Source organism: Melozone crissalis, unplaced genomic scaffold (genome assembly GCF_028551555.1).
Source record: "Melozone crissalis strain CALT ecotype California unplaced genomic scaffold, PUWL_Pcris_2 ptg000034l_1, whole genome shotgun sequence".
NCBI classification, from domain to species: domain Eukaryota; kingdom Metazoa; phylum Chordata; class Aves; order Passeriformes; family Passerellidae; genus Melozone; species Melozone crissalis.
Genome location: NW_026535812.1, coordinates 1,591,099 through 1,608,422, shown reverse-complemented (window position 1 = coordinate 1,608,422; position 17,324 = coordinate 1,591,099). Strand labels below are relative to the sequence as shown.

General features: G+C 43.6%; 1 protein-coding gene across 1 annotated transcript in view; it reads left to right on the top strand.

The window, feature by feature from the left end:
• ARHGEF4 (Rho guanine nucleotide exchange factor 4) overlaps window positions 1–17,324 on the top strand; it is a 185,002-nt gene that overhangs the window by 33,097 nt on the left and 134,581 nt on the right. The window lies entirely within an intron of this gene.

The following is a 17,324-nucleotide window of genomic DNA, read 5'->3' as shown; positions in this document are numbered from 1 at the left end:
TAAGGCACTCTGGTATTTTCAATTTTTAGCTTTTTGGGATGTTTACCTTCATCTCGTTTTTTCATTTAGCTTACTACTTTCAAATCAGCTGGCCCCATAAAAACAGAGGACACTGAAAATTCTGAGTGGCAGAAAGTTATGCCCATGGGGTAATGTTTGGAGTTCTCTTATGAAAATAACCAAAATCTGTGTAATTACAAGAATCACAAAACAATCTGAGTTTAAAGGGACCCTCAAGGGTCACTGGGTCCAACTCCTGGCCCTGCATAGCACCATCCCCCAGTCACAATTAATCTCTGTCCAGTAAATCTTATTGCTAAAAATGGGTCTGAGACTCTCCAGATTAATTTGAACTTAAATCCTCCTTTAATAAATTGCTGGGACTATACTTTTTAAACCTCTTAAAGTTCAAGTCTTTGAAAAATGCAAAAGCTTTTAAGTATTTCAGAATTCCACCTCCACCTAAGCTTGTTGTGTGACCTAGACTTTACTGGAAATCTAGTATGTTCCTGCTAAGGGGCATGGTGAGGCACTGGGCAGGTATAAATACACTTGTGAGCCCCTCCAGGGTTGCTCAGGAATATTTTTTTAGCCAAATAAATTTTTTTATGTTGCCATTATTACAAAATTGATCAGTGCTCCTGACTCCACTAATGGAGTTGTCTGGTTCATGGAGAAAGGATATCTTAAAACTGTGATCAGCTTGGTCTGTGCAGGGATTTGCTGCAGAGAACCATTTATTCTCCCTGATTGCAGGATGGGGTGCACAGACCCCTCAGGTCTTTGGCTGGGATACACAAGTCGCCCACTAAAATATGAAAAAAGCCTAAAAATCATTCTCTGTACCACACATATTCACAAACATGCAGGGCAACAAAGCCATCTTCCTTCTCATGATCTTTTCTGCAACACAGACTTACAACTTGCGGTGTTTCCAGTTGTAGCTCCTGTGTGATTTCTGAAAAAAGCTGCAAAATTCAGGCAGCTGCAGACTCCATCCTGAGGAAGAACTGGTCATACAAAGGGGCTCCCAGGGTTGTGCTGCTCTTCCACACTGTGGGTCTGCTGTCTGTCCTTGCTGCTCTGGTCCTGCACACTCCCCACACATGTCCTGGTGACATGAGGGACTGTTTGCTGTGAACATTGTGCTGTTAATTATTGCAAGCAATGTGTGTAAAACCATTATATATAAATCATTTATAAATTACATAAACCATTACTGGGGTATATGTTTGATTTCCAGTAAATATTTGACAAGCTTTAGTTTTAGGGCATTCAGCAAACACTTCCTAGCAGGGGAAACAGTCTTTCCATATCATCTTCTTATTTTCTTCCCATTTAATTTTCTCTTTTACTCACCTGCCCCTACCCTTGCTGCCTGCATGGGAGGAGCACTGTGTTTCCTGCCCTGCCAGACAGCCTGGGCTGGAAGGCAGGAGCCTTTGGGTGGCAAGCTCAGAGGCACTGGGAGTACCAGTGGAACTTACACAGCTGTGGCATTGGAGACTGGGGAGCTCCCATTGCATCTTGCTGGCAGGTTTAGGTCCTGGAGCTGTGAGATCTCTCAGGTTCCCCGTGCCAGTGGCTGATGGTGAGATTTGGCTGATGCAGATGACTGAAACCTGAAGGTTCTCCAGGAACTGTTCTTTCACTTTGGATGTGAAAGCTCAGAGGATTTTTTGCACCTTGATTTCAGCTACCTCCTTTGGAGAAAAAATGAAGAAGATTTCAGGGCACATTAAGCCCACAGGGAGTGTGGTTTCACAGAGGTTCCAGTTCAGGCAGAGGGAACAAATGCCAGGTGAGACTCTCACAACCTTTGCTTCAGCACTGCAAGAATTGGCATCAGCCTGTGCTTTTGGCTGCTGGCAGGAAGAGCAGATCCTGCATCAGCTGACGGACAAAGCAGCAGACCAGAGAACTCAGGAGCAGCTCTTGGTGGAACTTGATACCTTGACTCTGGCCCAGGCAGTGGAGATGGGACCACAGATGGAGAGAGTGTTGCAGAAAAATTGCCCTGGGTTTATTCCAGTTCTGACAAAGCAGTGGGAAAACTGCAGCAGCACTAGTAAAATTTGGAAGATAAGAAATTTTAATTGCTGTAATCAGTGGTACTGCTGGAGACAGAGAAAACCTCTTGCCCTCACAGCAAAATGTGATCAAGAGAAGCAAAATCACTCCATCCCATTTTGTCACAGCCCAATGCCATCTGCAGCAGTTGAGAGGAGACAGCACCTGGGCTGGCAAGTGAGATGTCCAAAAACAACCCCCAGGAGAGTCAGGAACATGCAGGTAGGCTGCTGGTTGTAAAGGGCCTGGGACAGAGGGACAGAAAACTGTACATGGGCTCCTGGGAGCTGGCCATTCAAACAGTGGGGCTGCTCTTTGTGCAGATCCCAACCCTCAGCTAAGTTGCAGCCCTCCAGGTTATTCTGCAGTACTTGAACACTTTTACATGTGTGACTTTTGCTTTTTCCCTTTTGCAAGACTTAAATCTTGCATAAAGGTTTTTGGTGATGTGTTAACAATTGGAAGAGAAGTGTCTGCACTAGGTTTGGGGCATTGATGTGATGGCTGGAGGATTTGCTAAAGGACCTGCCAGAGAAGTGCCGTTATAAATGAAGTTTTTATATTGGTACTAAAGGGGGCTCTCCACTGCCTGAAGAAAATCTTCTTAACCCTTTATAACACATAGGAATAAAACTCACTTCTGTAAGAGCTTAGATTTGTAGAAATCTCCATTGCTCCACAGTCATTGTGCTTTGAAATGGTTGTGAATGGAGCATCAGATTTATACAGATATCTGTAAGTAAAGACCATAAACACTGACATATAAGAAGGGGACAGGCCAGTGGGCATCATAGAGCTGTATCTATGTCTGAGGTACCTGTCAAATAAGATTGAGTCCAAAGAAGTTCTGCTGTAACATCTCTCTCTCTATGGTATTCTGTTCTATTCTAGCCTAAACTTCCTACTTCTATATAGTGACAGAGGAAAGCAAGACCAGTTCCTATTTCTCTTTTTTCCTTTTAAAAGTTATTTTATTTTTTTTTGTGTGTGTGTGCTTGGCTTGGTTGGTTGGTTTTCTTTCTTTTTCATTAAAGAAATGATTTCATCATCTTTGGTTCTGATAATCACCCTCTATTTGATTTCTCTTTGCTAGATCAGTGGAACTAACCATTTGTGTAAGATAATGTAACAGGGTTAGGAGAAAGAAAACAATGATAAGGAAATTTGATAGAGCCAGATCCAATCAAAGGACAAATGTGAGCAGAAATGAGAGTAAAATAAGAGAATAAAAAGCACAGTCGATGTAGAATCAGGCTCTTTTCAAACAAGGTGATCATCTCTGGGCTGCACAGGAGCAAGCTGAAGTAGTTCCTCTCTAAAAGACTACAAGGAAATATTTGTGAATGGCTTGACGACATTTCTCCCAGTGCTTCTTACTTTGTTCTTGCTGAAATCTTGCAGGAGCTGAACAAACAAACTGCATCCCCTCACAGCTGCCCTGCCTTCCCTAAGGCAATTATTTGTGATTAGCTGCCATAATGTAATTAAATATTTAGATTGTCCTGAGCAATTGAATATTGTACCTCTAATGCCTGTTATTAGTGCTATTCCTGACAGGTAATGAAAACATTATTGAGGCTAAAAATGTCTGGTACTCTTTGTGTATTTAGCATTGGAGCAGTGAAAAGGCTGACTGAAGGGAAATGAGCTGTAGTGAGAAGTACTCCGACCTGAGGCGGTGCCAGCAGGATCTTCAAAGACTTGAAAATGTATGATTTGCATCTTTTTGTTTCCTTTTAAATGTCACTTGATCTTTGTGGTGAAGAGCAAAACTGAGCTCTGTTTTGTTAACCAAAGTTTAGAGCTTTTTGGATGTTCATGCAGGTCTGTGTGCCATTTTTCTTGAACTGACCTTAAGAGAGTATGAAACGAGACACAACTTCTGCAAGATGTTTTTTCTGATCTTGTGATGGTTTTAAGGCAGTGCTGTGCCAAGCAAAATCATCAGGTAGGAGCTATAGTTACTGTATTCCTGATTCTATGGTGCTGAAAGCTGGGTTTTGGCTTAAAAGGCATATTTCTCTGATCTGATAAGGTTTCAGATCTTTCTGTGCATTCAAGTTGGCCCTGGCTAGGTGAAGAATTGTGGTGTGGATTGAGTGACTGGATCCTGCTCCCATCTCACTCTGCATTCCTTGCCATGTGAAGTGATTTGCTGATCCTGGGGAGATACACAGGGCAGTCTGGGGGCCTGGAAACAGCCAAGGAATGAACGACTTGGAATAACCATACCCACTCTGCTCATGATCTTGCTGCCCTGGATTTTCTTCTGCAAGAGCTTTTTCTCCTTCCTAAATGTTGCCAAGTTGGAGAAATTCTGTGTCACAATTTATCAGAGCTTCTCTCACATCCTCCAGCTGTCTCTCTAACCTTACAATGTGGGAAGCTAGTTCCTCCCCACTGACCCAAGGAATGACATGCTCTTGTAGTTAACCTTTCCAGGGCAGCAGTTTCTGCTCCTTGCATTTCAGAAAATAAATTACTGCTTCATTGATACAGTCTAGGGAAGCCAAAATGAACACTTACTGCAATCCTAGAATCTCCCTAGGTGGTAAATGGGCCAAGGAGCAGTTCCTCCCTCCTGAGGAACTAAATGGACATAATTTGTGTTTCTGAGGGATATGAAATGCTTTCTGCCAGGGGAACAATCTCCACCACAATGTACATTTCTGTGACCCAGAGGCACAACTCAGAGTGTAGGGCAGATGTGCCGAGGTGAATTGTGCCAAAGGATTTAGGACATGGACATTTCTGTCCCTTTGGATACCTTTTTTATAATACTGCAGTTTCAAGCCTTGAAATATACAGCTTCAGTGATGAGGCCTGGGTGGGGTGTGCCATTCTGCACTGTGAGGTTTTCTTTTGCCTTAGCAACAGGGGTTCAGTCTTTTCTCATTTCACCTTTTCTAGACCTCTCCTCCCATCTGTGGACATTCTTGGGCCCTTTCTGAGCTCAGCACCTGACACATGGGTTGCCTGTAAATCTAGATTGCTGCAGGAGCTCCTCGCTCAGGCCTGCTCTTCCATGTCATGTCTGTGTATCCCTCCCTGGCCTGCGTATCATGGTAAAATAGATTAATAAGTATGTACAAGACACTAATTACTGGATTAGAAGGAGCCAAAAAAGACCTTCTCACCTGTCCCACCACTGGAGATCAGCTCTCCCTGAGTCACTCCTGTCAGGTGTGTCTAATCTGTGCTTAAACACTGAAAGTGATGGTTCCATGTCATCCTCTAGGCAACCTGTCCCAGTTTTTCATTACCCATATTGTTGGTGGTTTATTGATTTTGTTTAACTTCAGTCTTGTCTGCTTCAATTTAAATCCATTAAATCTTGTTTTATTTGTCATACACTCAGAGAGAAGATTGCTTCCTTGTGCCAGCAGTTACAGACTGTTTTCACACTGTACTCTCTCTCTCTCTGGGATGCACACTGTACTTTCAGTCCTTCCCCATGATTCATCCTAAATAATCCTTGCTCTTATTTTGACTATTGCCACTTGCTCCACCTATCCTGATGTAGGAATCACATTAAGCTGTCCTGAAGGTTCCAGCTGAGACCTCACCTGTGCCAAGCTCAGGTTCCCCATCCCCTGTAACTGCTGTAGGTATTGTCTTAGCCACCTGCATGTTGGAAGTGTCAGAAGACCCCTGGAAACTGTTTACATGAATGAGACAGGAGCCTTGTGGCAAAAGCACAGCTGGTAGATACACTGCAGTCACTATATCCAACCTAAACCAAACCAAGCACATCACATGAAATCAGCACTGGGATAAAAGGGTCCTGAGAAAAGGCAGGAACTTGGAGTGAGAAGGGGGCATTTTGGTCACAGATTCATCCAGCCCCTGTGGATTTTGAGAAATAAGGTTGAGCTCATGTGACCTCAGTTCATCTCCTGAGTCAGGAGATTTCATTCCCTGTGCCTCGTCACTTAATCTGGCATTACAGTGCAGCTCAGGGTCTGGAGGTGTTGCCATTGTTACACAGGGAAGGAACAGAGGTGAAATCAGGTACCCAAGATCAAAGGAGAAGTAAGGCAGTGAGCTGGACACTGAGCAGCTGCCCCAGAAAAAGGCACAGGAGCCACTCCCTGAGCCCCAGCACCTGAAGGGCTTGGTGCCACAAGCACAGTGTGCAGCACATTCACCCTCAGTGTGTGACTGTCACCCGGGCACCAAAGGCTTGCTCTGCCCTGTGCCACACAGAAAGGACTTAACCCTGCACAGGACCCCACAAACATCAGGCCTGCTGCTGATGCAGTTCTTGTGCCTCATTAAAACCCCTGCAAACAGCCTTTTACTTCCTGTCAAGAGAGAAGTGGAAACAGTGGGCAAAAAAGGTCTTTGCAAATGCAGAGTTTCAGGCAGCTGAATCCATGCTCTGCAACAGTGTTGCTAGCTAAGTCTTCCTTGAAAGTTGTTATTTTATATAAGCTGGCATGTTATTTGATCTCTTCTGCTTTGAAAAGCTCATTGAGAAAGATTTTTCTACCACTCTGGAGACAGGAGGAAGGGAGTGAGCAGACTGCTGGCACTGGAATATCCCATGTCACCCAGCTGGGCTAAACTCAAATAAGGTGTGAGAATGCAAAGCTGTGCTGGATTCAATTCACTTCCTGAGCAGGACCTAGCCTGTCCTGGTCCCACGTCTGCAAGTCACGCTTCTTCCCACGTTCCTCATTTTTCTGCTGGCTCCAGATCTCATGTTGTCAGTTTTTAGGAGCTGCCTTTGGCTGCCCAGCCTGTCCTCTGAGTTTCTGTTTGTGTAACACTTGCAGGAGCCCAGAGCCAAATGCAGGGCAAATGTGTAAGAAACAAACACTGAAGGTCAGGAGGGGCAGCTGAGGAGGGGAAGCCTCGTGTGTTTTATGCACATGGAGGGATTCAGACCAGGAGTCAACCTGAAGATGAAGCACGTGACACCAAAAGGAGGAAAATCTTTATCTGACTATCAAAACCCAGGCTGACTTTGTTAGCAAAGCTCTTACTTAAAGCTATCAAGAGCATGCAGTAATGGCATATGTCTTAGACTGAGACATGAAAAAATGATGCTCCTATGTCGCAGACATCTTTTATGAAAAATCCTTTCCTTAGGATTTTTCCTCCTGAGAAGCTGCAAGGCCTCAGGAAGAAAATGTAAACAATGGTTATCTGCTGCCCCCATGCTGGATGTTTGTAATTGATGGCCAATCACAGTCCAGCTGGCTTGGACAGAGAGCTGAGCCACAAGCCTTTGTTATCATTCTCTCCCATTCTATTCTTAGCCAGCCTTGTGAGGAAATCCTTTCTTCTATTCTTTTAGTATAGTTTTAATGTAATATATATAATAAAATAATAAACCAAGCCTTCTGAAACATGGAGTCAGATCCTTGTTTCTTCCCCTATCGAAGAACCCTTGTGAACACCGTCACATTCCTGTTACTGATAGCTCATGGTAGGAATGCATGTTTCACTGAGTGTCACTCAGAGCCCTGCTAAAATCACCTCAACAATGCCAAATATGGTGCTATACTTTTCCTCCCTGTTTGTTCTTTCTTTCTACTTAATTTTTCCCATTCTCTGCTGCCTCCACTTTGACATCACACCTCCTTAAAATGCCATAGGAGAGAGTCTACAGTTGTGTGAGGGGCATTTCTGTGCTGGCAACTCAGAGAGGCTCCAGCTGATGTGAATATGCACAGCTTTTAGCCACATCTCTTTCCTTACTGTCCTGAGGTTTTCTCCTCTGTTTACACATTATTCTGTGTGGGGAGTTCTCAAGCCTTCAGAGAGGGATTAGACCTAACAGAAAAATTAAAGATACAATTAATGAGCAGGGACTGAGGTGGTTGAATGTCTGGCTCTGCTGCAGGTGCTCTGGTATGACTAGAGCAAACAATTTCCCCTGAACCAGTTAATGAACATAGCATTTCCTCCCTCTCCCCATTTCCCTCCCTCTATCTTACATAATTAAACACCTTGGGCAGACACTCTCACCATGTTTATCCAGCACTGTTGCTCGTGGCCTTGCAGCATCTAGGAACTGAGCAGGATGTGCCAGAGGAAGGGTGTTTGGAGTAATCCTATCAGCAGGGCTGATAAAAAGGACAAGCATGACCATAGAAACATTAGTTCAAAAGCAAACAATGTTATGAAGAGGGAGCTGCAGTGGCTGAGTGTATTGGGTAATTTGTGGTGATGTTCCCAGTGATGGCAGGAAGAAGTCAAGAAAGGCAGGATTTTGTATCAATCACTGCCTTGCATTTCCTGGGCTTCATGTAGGCCCTTTCCTTCAGAGTCCTCTTTAATTAACACTCTGATTTACACTCTGCTGATTGAAATCTTGACTAAACAAAAAACAACTGGTTCTAAAAGTAGACTGAGTGGTTAGAGTGGTTATAAGATAAACAAACCATATATCTCATGACCTTCAGCTTCCAATTTCACTGCAGTTCCAGTACTGAACACGGAATTGATGACAGCTGAGGGAATATCAGTGGATGTCTTGTGGCTACATCTATATGCACACATACACTTGGGATTTCTTGAACCATTGTCTTCAGTGATGTCTTTTTTCTTTGGAGGAGTTTGCCCTGTCTATAAAATATTTCCTGCCTTTATACTCCTTCAAGTCAGGAATCCTTCTATAATTTCTCAACAGCACTCTGAAAAAACCCCCAAACTAATTGAGGTTGAAAAAGGTAAATATGTCTGTTCTAAAGTGTAGTGACAAAAATGTAGTTGCAGCAGAGTTGCCATGGAAGGAAGGACACACCATCACAGCACTTGCTACCTGGTCTTCTGGAGCAGAAGTCTTCATTTTTTCACCAGGAATCCTTAGGATTCCCACTCAGCTAAGGGGTCAAGCCTTTAAACACTGTGAAGGGAAGCTAACTGTGGATGCTGTGTTCATTCAGTGCAGAGTAGCAGCCAGAATGGCCTTTTAGAGAGCATACAAACTGCCACTGCTTGATGGATGTCAGTACTCAAGGCTCCTGAGCTGCCCAGCACCAGAGTTGATCATGGGCCCTGTCTTTGGAGGAGCATTCACACAGTTTCTGGGTCAGACTTTTGGTCTGTGCACAGCTGAGTGGTGCCTCTGCCAGGCAGCTCCAACCTCCTGTAAGAGCACCTGCCCTGCAGAAAGGTTCATGGTAAAATTCACACAGACAGATGGACATTTGCTCCATGGCTCTGAGGCAGGACCTTCCCTTTGGCCAAGTGTGTTAGATTTCCTTTTTGCTGTAAAAAGTGAGGCTTAGTCCCCCATTTCATGGGAGCAGCCGTGCTCATATCTTTGCACTCTCTTCTACATAAACTTGTGATTATCTTTTGCTGGGAGAGAACTGAGCTTTTCCCTATTAAAATAAAAATAAAGGGTGTGACTGAGAAGGAATGTTACCCTGGTTTTATAAGGCAAGCAAAATAGATCCCAATTGTCATGAAAAGATAACCAGCCATCTAACATATAAGCTCTCCATGTGTTGAAGGCAGAACCACAATGAGGCAATGAGCAGTATCTTCCCTTGAGATTTGCCAGCAGAGGGAGTGTTGCAGTGCAATGGTCACAGATGGTGTCCTAGAGCAGGGAAACTGCTGGAATCTGAATTTTAGATGGAATCTGAATTTTAGCTGTGTTCCAAAATTTATTTGACATATTATATTGCCATATTTACCAAAAAAGGATCTTTTTATATTTCAGAACAGTAAAGTATTAATTAATGATACAGCCAATACTTTACATTTCAAGAGTGAAATGACACTACATAGCTAGTGCTGTGGCTAAAATGTAAGATTTCATTTGGTACAGATCAGCTGTCAATTTGTGAGAATAAATATACAAATATTTTCATAATATTTACAACTCATATTGCTGCACTCTTGAAAAAAATGTATTTCTGATGCAAACTGCAGCTTGTAAAACTGAACAGAAGAAATAAACCACAAATATGAGACACAGAGAGGCATGGACTTTTCAGTGTTGTGCAATCATTTTGTACAAATAACACAGGAAACCTTTATGCCTCCTCACTGCCTCACCTTTTACCTGCTGGGCAGTCCTACCTGTCTGGAGCTGGAGCTGGGGGGTTTGGTGCTGAGGCACTGGAATGCAGCCTGTGTTTATCAGGGCAGTGAGTTTCTGGCTGTGCAAAGTGCTGTGCCCAGGCGCCTCTGCTCCTCTAGATGGCTCCCAGATCCCACACTCTGGAATCCCCCACACCCTGGCCAACATTTCTGCTGAGCTCTGTGTGGCAGCAGGAGTGGCAGTGTCAAAGGGGAGATGCTGCTTTTGGCTTTGGGCTATAAAAGTGGTTTTTTTTATAAAAACACTATAAAAATGGTTTTATAGTTTTCTCAACTTTGTTATAGATGGATAATGAGCTGATTGGCTCTCACAATTAAAAGATACCTATTGTGTGAATGTTAAGAAAAGCTTTAGTGATGTACAGTTATGTTATTGTAGTTTAGATGCCCTCTGCTCTCCCCACAGTTCCCTTTCCCCCTGTATTGCTGCCATCACACAGCCTGGGCTGTCTGGGACAGGTACAAAGAAGCTGCACAGGTGTCCCTTGCATGGGGCAGCTGGGAATGGAAAAGCTTGGGGGTGCTCAGGGGGTGGGCATGGCAACACCTGAGCTCCAATCCAGTGACAAGAAAGCAGTTTGCACTGATAAATGGCAAAGGAGAGCTGCCTGACAGACTTTGGGAGGGGCCAGGGCTGGCTGATGCAACCCCAGGGGTGTAAAACACTGAGCATCCATCTTGCAGGGAATTGGCCATGTGGTGTGCATGAGGGGCAGTTCCCAGCGCTGCAGCTTTTTCCTTATGTAGTCCTTTGCTGTATTTTTGTTAAGGTTTAATAAACCTTTTTCAATTTTCAAAGTGAGCCGTTATTTCTCACAACTTTAAGTTGGGATTGGCTTGTTGATAGAACTGGAGAAGCTGTGGGGTGCAGCAGACCCAGTGCTGGGGTGTTTGTCTGCTCTTGCAGTCCTGCAGTGATCAAGTGTGATATGACAGCACCGTGGTGGAGCCCAGGTCCCCTCTGGGGCCAGGTTAACCAGAGCTCTGAGCAGAAACAGAGCACTCCAGCTGGTGATGGGTGGGGGGAACTCTCTCAAGTTTGGGAGTCACGGTGCTGTGATGATGTTCAGATATTTCACTGACTCTGTGCCTTGTTTTCCCATTGGATCCAAGCCCTCCCTCCTGCCTTCACCTGGCACCAGCACCCCGAGTGATGGCAGCTGCCAGAGCTTTGCTCACCCAGTCCTGCTGATTTTGGACTTGTTTGACCATTTGGAGGCTTCTCAGGGAAGGCACTAAAAACAACTAGAGCAGGACATGCAGTGGATGTCCACGTGTTGTTTCCTCGTGCCAGGAGTCATTAACACAGTGCAAGTTCTCACAAATCTACACAACTGGCTTTGAGAGATTTTTTAACTGCACCTCTTGGGAACAATGAAAAATCCATCTTTTGTGCAAAAGGGAGATATGTTGTTTAATTGATTTCATGTATAAATGGTTCTGTATATAAAAATGTTGCCACTTTAGATTGAGAGCCCTGCTAACAGTGCTATTGTTGTGCATAGATGATTAACAAAACATCTGTGTCACCCAACTGCTTAGTGCCAAAATTACTTTTGGATGCCTATACATATCTGCACTGGAGCAAGAACCTCCTGGGAAGTTGCTTTCCTCATCCATCTGTGAATTTTGTTTCCTCTTGTGCAGTTAAGATGCAAATGTTCATGTCCTGCATCAAAATCTGAATATGTTTTGCAAGGAAAATGCCATAATTCAGTGGATATAGAGCACTTTCCCCAGTACCTGCAGAGGCTTTCATTTCTAGTGCCTTTCAGAGTGCCTGTCAAATTGCCATTTATACACAGAGCAGAATCAGTCTGAAGGTTCAGAACCTCTGCTGACAGCAGCATCCCTGCTCAGCAGTCCTCATCAAGGCACAGTGCTGCATCTGCTCTTCTTCATGCTGCTTTGCTCTTTATAAACATCTGTAGCACCTGTAATATCCACCAAAATGACAGGCAATTCAGAAAAAGTGGTTTTCTGCTGACTAAGAAACAAAAGTTCTGTTTGAAGTTAATGTCTTTCAATCTACTTCTTTCTCATTAAGTGTAACAAGGTTTGTTTTTACAAGGCAGCAGTAAATAAAGGCAATTTAACAAAAGAGCTTGGGTGTCTGGATTTGATCAGGAAGATAATTTGAAGCCTTGGGGACCTTCTGTGGCTATTTGACATGATGTTTTCTGTGTAGTTTCTAATTTGAGTCTCTGCTGGGTCATTTTTCCAGCCACAGTTGATCAGTGCAGAGGGATTTGGGTGGGTTGCAGCTTCTGCACTGTACCCTGCACTGTCATGTCATGTCTGAAGTCCTTTCCCAGAGGCAGATTTATGAGGGGTGGTTGTGTCATCATTAATTTAAGAGCCTTGCTCAAGTTTCTGTGCTTCTGCGTTATGTGAACCCTGAAAAACACAACTCTGGGCATGTGGGAGGACTCTCTCAAAGAATTTTTTTACTCTTCACAGAATAAATCTTTACATGCCAATTCATTTGCCACACAAAGTTCCCCGGAGGTAGGCTGTGTCTCTTTACACCATGTATAATCCAACCCCTGACTGGCATCCAGTTTGCTTCAAGGATTTCTGGACAGGCTTTGCATTTACTTAACTCTGAAAGAGTTGAGGGCATTAATTCTGGATCTGTATCTCCTCCCCAGATATGTATGAAGGGCTTTTTTGTTAGAGCTCTGTGATAACTGAGCTGATGTGGCTGCTTCCTTGGGATGGCAGTTCCATCATTGCCAGGAACGTTTCTGACCTCTGTGACAACACTTGGTGAGAAGGGAACACTTCTTGTGCCGTGTTTGCTTTAAATCCAAGAACATCATTTAGTTCATGAAAAGCCATTTCTGTGGCTGTTCTTCTGGAAAGGCTTGGTGGTCTCAGATCTTTTGAGGCATTTCCAGCCTGGTGAACATCCAGGCTGGAAATGGAACATCCAAGGAACATCCTAGAAGTAACATTGTCTTGGGCACCCTTTGGCAGCCCAGCTGGAGAGAGCAGGGCCCTGAGGCCAGACTCTTCTCCCTACAAGACTGTCCCCTTCAGAACAGAGGGGTATCAAAGTCACAAAAAGGAGAAACTGGGTATTTCAAATGCTGGTTCTGTCCTGGTACTGAACACACTTTTGGTTTTTCCCTCTGTGCCCTCAGCTCAGAATATCCATAATGACAATAGCAGTTCCATGACCAGCACTTTTCAAACCCCAAGGTCACCTAAGTCCCTACATGGCTGTAGAAAAATCTCAGCTTTTTACAGTTCTTATTACACAGAGGCTGGATGAGTTTCATGCCAACATGTTAGAATATTAACTGTTTAGCTATCATGGAAAGTCAGAAAGTCAGGAGTCAGGATCCCTGGGAACAAGGAGGAGTTCCAGAGACTCAGTCATTTCAGGAATTCCATTATTTTTCAAACACACCTGACACCAAATCAAACCAATACAAGTGACCCCAGACAACATTATAGCTGAAACCTGAAGCAGCTGTATTAGCAATATTGCAGTGAAGGGAACACTTTCATTCACTAGTTTTGTCTATCTTTCTTTCCTTCCCTGATTTTTAAGTGGCAGAGTTCAGAGCACAGCACTCTGCAGGATGAGACCTCCTGTAAAGGATTCCCTCCTCCCTGCCCTGGGAATTGCACATTTCCTTACCCTGATGTGCAAGCACTGAGCACAGAGCACTGGCTTGCTCTCACCTGTTCATGGGAACTGCATTTTAGTCTCACTCCTTTGCAAATCAAAGAGACTGGGCCGTGCCTTTCAGTCAAACAAGGTGTGAATGGAGATTTATGAAATGTGTATTGATAGCAACTCAAGAGTTGTTACCATCGCCTGTGGAGAAAACAATTGTCTGGGTCCTGTGAAATACCAACTGAAATGCTTTCATGTTGTCTTGACTTCAGGGAAAAACTGCTCTGATGTTCCCTGAGCTAGAAATGAGGTGATAACAAGGGGTCAGGTCCAAGTTAGTGGGAAAGCAAGTCAGACTTGCTTAGGGAACTTGCATCCAAAGTAAAAGGTAAAGACATCTGAATGGTCAGATTCCTTTTGTGGCTGTGAAAATTAAGGATAAAGCCCTTCATTGAAAGACCAGTTGAAGTAAAATGATTTTCTCTTTAACCTCTCCTGCCAAGTGTTAGGCAGAGAAAATTAGGGAGACACAATATCTGAGAAACTCACTATTGCTGCAATATAATATTCTGTGAGAAAATTATTCAAATATCAAATCTAGAGGAAAAAATGATACCTGACTTTCCCATCAAATGAAAAATGTTCACAAGACAAGAGTGACTTGGCCCATGGGAGCCAATGTCACATGTGAGGGCAACCTGGATAGGAGGTATCTTCTTTTATGGAGATAAAGGTCTTCACCTCACACATCAAAGTCACAAGGTTTCCTTTTTCTGGTGACTTTAGTTTGACATGATTATATGTGGCTGCATGTAATAACAGCAAGACAGATCTGTAACTTCAATTTCATCCTATTTTCTTGGCACATTTCAGAGATGGTAAGAGACATGCAAGAGAAAAGCAGTCAGGGGAGCTTTGCTGTGTTTTGTGTATTGTTTATGAAGTGTGAAAGCCTTATTTCACTACTCATTTTTCACATTTATTTCAGACCCTTGTCTTCCAAATGTTTATCTGCTCTGAGATTGAAGAGTTGTATAAACAAGCAACCCTGTCCATGGGGGCTGAGGGTTTTCTCAAGCTTTCTTCCCAAGAAAGCCCATAATTTGTCTTTTGAAATTCTCAGTGTAATCTCATGGAAACATGACAACAAGAGCTGTTGTCTAATGAGCAGCCTGGCTGAGAATCACTGCTGCACAAATACTCAGCTCCCAAGCCTGTGATTGTGTTGGGAGCACAGGGTTACATCAGAGCCCATTGTAAACCTCCCCTTCTGCTCTGACTGAGTCCTTTAAACTCAATTTCTGCAGAAAAATCCCAGTAAAACACCATGAGAAGTAGTCCCAGAAACCCTAACAAAACACACACAGTTCAGGTTGGGAGAAAGTTAAACCACATGTGACAGAGCACCTGGTCAGGGCACAGTCTGGGCTCCCACAGACACAGGCAGACCTGCAGAAGCACAAAATGCAGGTTGCTGGCTCTGTAGGGATTTATTCCCTGGGTATTAGGGGAAGTTCAGTGGGCTCATGAATGTCAGACTTACCAAAGGTGAGCTCTAGGCCTCTCTCTCAGGCAGAGGTCTTGGCTAGACTTGGTGGAAGCTGAAACTTCCACATCCTCTCACTCCTCAGGGTAGCTCCATGTCAGGCTCCATCTGGCAGCCTTGGCCCTGCCAGGCCCATCCTGGCCCTGGTTCTCACCTCAGCAGCTCTGGGGCTTGTGTGCAGCCCTGGGCTCACTGCAAGGCTCCTGGCTGGCATCACTTGGTGCCCTTCTTACTTAGAAGTTTTTCCTTATTTCCCACAACTTGTGGAAGCAATTGTGGGGCCTCTGTTTCTGCTTTAAATGCATAATTTTGTATTATACCCATTAAAAATAATGAATTTGGGAGGGGTCACTGCATGGATATCCTGACATAGCTATGTTTAGAATTATAGATAGAGCATAAGAGATTTCTGCCCTAATTTTTTGCAATTTAATTCATAATTATCCTTGAGTACAGTTGGGCATGTTCATGACTTTGCTTCTACTTGCCTGAATAGTTTTTATCTTAATTTCTTGCCATCTGTAAGTTTGTGTTCAGAGCAGTGTTGAGGAGGCAGAGCTGGTGCTGCTGAGCAGCTGCTGCTGCACTCACTGCTGTGAGAGCCAACTGCTCCCACTGGGAAATGCTGCTCTGAGCTGCTGCTGCTGCTGCTCACTCCTGACTGGGGACACTGGTGTTTGCCATTGCTGCAGGACCTCAATTACATGTGCCACTGCCTGCACACAGCAAAGGACATTGCTCTGCTGGTTATGGGACTTGTGGGGCCACTGCAGTGCAATTTGATCAGGTTCAGAAGTGATTTTTGGACTTGTTTTGAAGTACTGAATTCTCCCCCTTGCCTCCCCCATTCAATTTCTATTTCCTTCTTCTGCCAAGAGAAAATTCTTCTTATTGAGAAATTCTCATTTGGAAATAACTTTTGTGTCTTTCTTTTTCTAATTTACATGCTATGTTTTGGAGTCTAAAATCAGAAACTCTGTGACATGTTCTTCGATGGGATTTGCAATTTTTCTTCCCATAAGAAGACTCACGTTCCTCTGTGACCCTGATGGATGTGATGTGCAACTCAGGCTAAAGGATCTTGTGTTCTGGTTTGGTGGATGCCATTCACTTGTGGTGTTTTTTGGGTTTTTGTTTGGTTTGGTTTGCTTTGTGTTGTGCTATTTTTTTACTTTTAGAAAAGTCTTTCATTGTTCATTATCTCAGTTTTCAGATTTTAAAATATGCCAATCATTGTTGTGAGGACTGTCCCCAAAACCTGGGTAAAGAGGCATCCAGCATTAGGGTTAAAGGCTGCCATTTATATTTATGGGGCATCTCATTCTAGATGTGAAGGGACTGAAGCTGAAATCAGCCAAGGATCTCAGCTGGGTGCATTTGTAGAACTGACAATAGCTCAGCCTGAAGCTGACAGACAGCAAGTACTATTTTTACCTCAGGAAACTTTGAAGACACTTTGCTGTGACTTCATTTTCTGCTTCAAAGTTGAGAAATGTCGAGACTTCTGTTGAAGAAGACTGACGCTCTCCCAGGGTCAGCTGTCTGTGACAAAAATATTTCCCAATACTGACAGTGTGGTTCTAATCCTTCTGCTCAGAAATAATGATTTGGGTGTACTCTGATAACTGATCCTGGTATAAGCCTTCTGGAGAATGAGATTTGAGGTCTTTTTCACCTTTGGTTCAAGTTTTGGTATGGGTAATACCTGATTACTCAAGTGCAGTTATTCTGTATATATTTATGCCTCATTTCTGTAATGCAGACACTAATATTTACTTCCCAGGTTTTCACATAAACCTCCTGCCCAGGTTTGAAAATGTGTTCATTGGAGTTTCTACATCTACTGGCAAGGGATGATTTCCATTTGATGTATTTGAATGTCAAAAGTGTTTTGGTAATGGGCTATGAAAGATATGGCCAAAAGTAAAATTTTGGCCTCTGCATAATTACGTGTGAAAATGAAAAAAGGGTTAATTAAGAAACACTAAGAAAAAAAAAAAAAGCAAGAAATAGAAA